The sequence below is a fragment of the Alligator mississippiensis genome, chromosome 3 (genome assembly GCF_030867095.1).
Source record: "Alligator mississippiensis isolate rAllMis1 chromosome 3, rAllMis1, whole genome shotgun sequence".
Taxonomy (NCBI): Eukaryota; Metazoa; Chordata; order Crocodylia; family Alligatoridae; genus Alligator; species Alligator mississippiensis.
The window spans coordinates 109,959,337-109,965,336 of NC_081826.1; the positions used below are offsets into that span (position 1 = coordinate 109,959,337).

A 6,000-nucleotide genomic window follows, 5' to 3' on the forward strand; every position below is an offset into this window, starting at 1 on the left:
AGTGGCTGTGGGGTCCCACACGAGCCGGGGGCTGCCCCGTGCCCACCCCCAGGCGGCCCGCCTCGTCTGCCCAGCCCAGCCCCCACCGCCAGCACCGAAGTAAAGTTGAAAATTGAAAGTAATTACCGGAGCAGCCCCCGCGCCGCAGCGCCGACAGGACCCCGCCTCACGCGCCCGGGCAGCGGGGCAGCCTGTGCCCGCCGGCGGAGGCTCCTCCTCCATGACGGACCTGCACCGCCGCCCTGCCGTGCCCCCGGCCTCGCCCTCTGTTCGGGCCGCGAAGCGGGGTCCGCCGGCCCGGCTCGGCTCCGGCTTGCCCTGCGGGACGGGCCCGGCGGCGTCCCGGCCCACACAGGCCCCGCCCCGCCCCGCCCGCGCCCTTCGGGCCAGGTAACCCCGCCCCTACACACACACATACACACACACACACACACACCCTTGCAGCCACGCACAACCCAACACACTTTTCAGCTACACGTACCACCCTCCCACACACCTTTCAGCCACAGATCCCAACACACACACCACAGCACACCTTTCAGCCACATACCCACACACCAACACTTCAGCCACACACACCGTTCAGTCACACACACCCCAACATACCTTGCAGCCACACACACATACACACATCCAACACACCTTTCAGCCACATCAGCTTACAAAACCACCTCCACCACAGGACGCACAACAAGTCCTCTAGCCCCTGAATTGTGATTCAGCATCTCCTTGAAGTGAGGCAGGATATTAATGCATTAGAGCAATGCCTGGGTCAAGATAAAGTCTAGTAATGCTGCTCTCCCAGCTTCCCATTGCAACAGGCTGCTCTGGAACAAGGCAGGCTTGAGGAGAAGAGGAGGGGCACACGGGTAATCTGGCATTCAGGAGATAGGCTGAATAGGAGTAAAAGTGCCCCACGCTACGCTGTGGTGCTTGGTTCTCCTTTTTTTAAAGATAGATATATATGTTATGTATAAAAAAAAAGAAAGTTGAATTTATAGCTGCCAAGTCGAGTTAATGAAAAACCCTTTGGTAGTTAACTCATTTAGTGCAGCAGGCATGAAATAAAGTGTGTGGCACAAGGCCAAAGCATAAAGGATCCTCTCTGGCCATGTTCTGGGCTCCCTTGCTCACTACCGGGCTCTCCCTCAGTCTAACAAGGAATGATTCTGGCCATTTCCAGAGTGAAGTGGGCAGTTGTCTTCTACAGAAGGTTGCATTTAACTGTCCCACCTCAAACCATGCCGCCATTTGCCAAAATAAACACCAGCACCTACCAGAGACATGACCATGGAGTCTAAAAAAAATTAATTAAATAAAGGTTACTTTCCAATTGCGGGTCCTGTTCAAGATGCTCCCAAGCAACTCATTCCTGGTAACACCACATAAAAATAAATTATACTATCCAGTTTGGAGCAAAGTTGGGGTGGAGACTTGAACCAAGCACAAAACGTGGTATGGTTCATGACAGGCATTCCTTTAGTGAATGTGCCTATTGTGTAGTGTAGAAATGACCATTATTCATAGCATTCATGGAGTCTGTTGGTCAGCAGCACTTTTATTCTACCACGCCACCAAGCTTTAAATTCAAGGCTTTCGAACTCAACTCAATATTTACTGGCTTTTTTTATTTAAATACACCCTTTAAAAAAAGAAATCTACCAAAGTTTGAAACATGGCAATTTTCTTCATAAAAGGCCACGTGATTTTTTTTTTAAAGCTGCAATCTCCTCTAAATATCAATGAGGAATTCTGCTTTAAAAAAAATAAAAATCGATTGGACTATAAGGTCCAAAGTGATTTTCCTAGGAGCACTTTGCAGTCACTTAACAAAATCATTTAGTGCCAAGATTGCTACAGATCTACATGACAAGGCTAAGGTGAGGATGGGTGTAACTCCTGGTTTACATGCCACCTTTTTTTTTATTATTATTTCCTCTCCCAGACCGGTATGAAGGGAACATGGTTATTATTAAAACATAGTGCTGGGTCATGTTATATCTATTTCCTTTTTCTCCACCGGGTCTCAACTTGTTACTCCAAACGGCCTCCTCTGCAGAATCCTCCCCTGCACTTTATGAACACGGACCTAAAGCCCATGGCCGTGCTGTGCGAGGGTTAATCCGCATGTTTAGCCTTGTACATACACCCAGGCAAAAGTATGTGTCAATAAATACAGGAGCCCGGCTCCAGGGTGGGAACCCTGTCGAGCACTCGCACAAATGCACTGGGAGCGGAGGCGAGGCGAGCTGGGGATTGGCGGGCTGGGCTGTCAATCTCGGCGCGGGGGCGGGCGTATGCAAAGCGAGCTACTTTGCATCGGCGTTTCCTATTCTTCTCTGCCCCTGCCTCGGCGAGAGACCAAACCCCGAAGCGGAGGAAACTTAGCCATTTGCACGGAAAGAGTTCGTCTCCTTCAGCAGTGCTGGAGATGGAAAATATTCATTGTCGCTTCAGTGAGGGAGGAAGAGATGGAGCATATTTAGCACTAACCCGTGGGGAGGAGGAGGAGGAGCGGGTGGGGGAGGAGGTGGGAGAGTCGTGCCTCTCCCAAAAAGGGGACTTTGACCTTACATTGATCTCCGAAGGGCTCCCAATTAAAGATTTCTTTTTGGGCGCGGGTCAGACACTGGCAACGCCCCGACTGCCTCGAATTTATGAACTCATTAGTCTAATTTCATTATTTAATCATGCGCCCAGCAATCGTGTTTCCTTAAGAAAGGACTGACCTATTTTTGGCTGGAGATAAACGATCATGTTAACAGATGTTAATCTTGTAATCTGTTTTTCCTGTAAGCACTTCGCATACCCGCGTTTCAGACATTAAAAGCGAGAGAGAGAGAGAGAGATCTTTCCCATACGCCTTGACGTCACGATTCAGCTCTTATTAAAAATTCTTGCAATGGTTTCAAAGACATTAAATCTTTTTCACTTTATAAATGCTGATTTGTTCTGCCTCAACTCCCACAGGCTTTTATTTGCATTTCAAATTCCACAGGTTACACCAGTCGCCTTTCAGAAAATGTAAACCAACAATAAGGCAGCAAATGTATGTGTGCACACAAACCAACAACAGGGCAGCAAGTGTGTGTATGCGTGTGTAAACCAACAATAGGGCAGCAAGTGTGTGTGTATGCAAACCAACAATAAGGCAACCAGTGTGTGTGTGTGTGCATGTGTAAACCAACAATAAGGGAACATGTGTGTGTGCGTGCATGTAAACCAACAATAAGGCAGCAAGTGTGTGCACGCGTGTGTAAAACTATAAGACAGCATGTGTGTGTGCATGTGTGTAAAACAAGGCAGTGTGTGCGTAAGTAAAACAACAGGGCAGCACATGTGTATGTATAAACCAACAATAAGGCAGTGTGTGTGTGTGTGTGTGTGTGTGTGTGTGTGTGTGTGTGTGTGTGTGTGTGTGTGTGTGTGTGTGTAATAAAGACCAGAATTACCGTTCAGAGGAAGTCTCAGCCAACGTGTACTGGCCCATCTAGTGTCCAAGCACTCCTTTATCTCTATGCACAAGGCAGTGAATAAGATCCAGGCACACAATGCACGTTCCCTAGAAGATACTTGTCTACTGCTGGGAGCTGATTAACGCTCATAATAAATGGTGCTGACTCCTAACCAACACTTTTCAGTTTAAAATACAGGGTTCCTCTCTAGTAGTTAATTGCAGAGGTTAGCTAGTTTCAGAGCAACAAAAAAAAAAAAAACAACAAAAAAACCCACAGCAACTGCTGACTGTCACTCCCCACCAGCTTCCAAACACGTCCAGCTTATTTTAATGCCCCACCTTACTTGCTTATAACAAACTTTATCCCTACAAAGTTTCTGAAACTTGGAGAAGCAGCTTGATTCAAATTAGGATCGCAACTGTTTGGTATGCTAATTCTCACTGGAGATAGTGGCGGGGGAGAAGGAAGGGGGGTGGGAAGGAGGAGGAGGAGGAGGAAAGCTTTTATAGTACAAAATGTCTGGAATTGCATTATTTCTATGCTGTTCTTTTCTTTTCTTCCCCCCTCCTTTTTCTCCCCCCCCCCCTTTTCTCCCCCTCCCCCAACCTTTTTTATTATATACCCCCCCCCAACAAATAGACTATTTTCATATTCTGGGAGTAATTGCTACGGGGACATTGTCCTTCAAGCCCGTCTCAGCCTTCCACTGTCTCTACGTGAAGAATTGTTTTCTCCCCCACCCACCCCCAACTTCCCTTGATAAACTGTGGACTTCTTTAATGGGTATCCTTCACTTATATACTCCCATCAGCTGCGAGTGTAACTAAAAAAAGAAGGGAAAACATACACACACACACAGAGGCACACACACCAGGCATTTCATGCACACACCGAATCAATACTATCAGCAAAACCCCTTAATAATTTAAGTAGCTACTCTAGCCTCCAAACCCCATCACCCACCTTCATTAGCCGGAGCATTTTACTTTAAAGTAAGGCAATTTGCTCTTTGTTTCTTAATGGATGAAGATTGAATTCCAGCTCCCCCCATCGCCTCTGACAAAGTGTACAAAGCCAAAAGGCTCCTCCAGCCCATAAATCCCCCACCACTGCAGTAAAAAGGGGGAAAAATGATCGCTTTCTCCCAAACAGGACTAAGTTACCATTTTTCCCGTCCCTTCGATGACTGAGTCAGATTAGCCATTAATTGCAAACCCGAAGTTTTTTTTCCGCCCCCAGGGGTTTATGCAGGGGATCCCCAACCTCCCCCATCCCCAAAAAGAAGGAAAAGAAAGGATCCTGGGGAGATCTCGCCGGTGCCTTACCTCGTCCGCTTAAGGTAACAACATTTTAGAGAGGGCACCCAGACAAACAAGAACCTGAAGGTGAAACCATGCGCTGAATGCAATAAGGAAAGAGCTGCACATGATTCACTGCGCCGGCTCCACTCCGGCAGCCGGGGGGCTGCTCGCAACCCTCCCGTGCCCAGCCCCACGGGCCGGGCCCCTCCAGCGCCCCGCAGGCGGCCAGCTCCTCTCTGCCCCCCGCACCCCGCACCCAGCTCGGCCCCGGCCCCCCGCTTCGCTTCCCCTCTGCCTCCCCCGAGGTACAGCCTGCTGCCTTCCCCCAGCCGGGAGAATGGTCTCTCCTATATTAAATGCACACACTATCTACTATTGTCTCATCAGCACAAAGTTCTGGTACAATGCGGGGAAAGTCTAGATGCTCGAAATGAGTCATATACAAATAATTATTCCACTAATGGGACTGAATCATTAGCCGGGCTGTTATTTAGCTCACCTCCTTCCAAAGCACCGTGTGTCCACACGCTCCGTTCCTGAAAGCCCTCGCAGAAGCAGACAGATCTATATTTTGAAAGAGACAAATATGGTTTTGCGTGTAAAGTTCCATTTTTACCAGCTGCTCCCCCCGCCCTTCCCTCTCCGAGCTGGGAAACATACACACTTTGGAGTTATCCCAGAGGCATTTAGATTAGAAACATTAGGTGCAGTGGGGGGAAGCCCAACAACTCTACCGGTAACATATTTATAGATTTATTCAAATGTACAGCAACAAAAAAAGCATTGAAGCCCTCCATCAAGATCAAAGGGTAATGCTGTTCAACAGTTAGGCTGGAAGAGTTGAAAGACCTTTGAACAAATCAATCTACCATATGGCTCCCTACCCCCTCTCCCCCCTCCCCAAAAACCCACCTCATGTCTGAAAAAGTTCAGTTCTTATTTTCCTATATATATTGCAAAGCTCAGTGTAAATCACCCCAAATGTGTGTGCCACAGGCGATTAGAATATGTTTAGTCTGTGGCTGGAAACCCTCATTTAATCTGCGAGAGATTGGTGGTAGACATCAAGGGTGGGGAGGGTTTTGTTTTTTTTTCTTTGTCTAATAATGTGTGATGACGTAGAATTGACATGCAAGACTTTTGAGGAGGGTTAAGATTATCTTTTCACCATAGACAGATTTCTCCCCCCTCCTCTTGCCATGTTCCTCCTCGTGATAAACCGAGTAGCTCAGAGGAACACA

General features: G+C 48.0%; 1 protein-coding gene across 4 annotated transcripts in view; it reads right to left on the minus strand.

Moving 5' to 3' along the window:
• The window catches only part of ZNF516 (zinc finger protein 516), a 194,390-nt gene extending 188,639 nt beyond the window's left edge, over positions 1–5,751 (minus strand). For 2 of the 4 annotated variants that reach the window (XM_059724284.1, XM_006266120.4), the window contains exon 1: positions 4,784–4,888. The gene's annotated coding sequence lies outside the window, so the exon portion shown is untranslated. Of the gene's footprint in view, positions 1–126; positions 330–4,783; positions 4,889–5,258; positions 5,324–5,671 lie in introns of those variants that run through there. The other 2 variants (XM_059724283.1, XM_019490439.2) reach the window with 2 other exon arrangements.
• Positions 5,752–6,000: the final 249 nt, after the last annotated feature.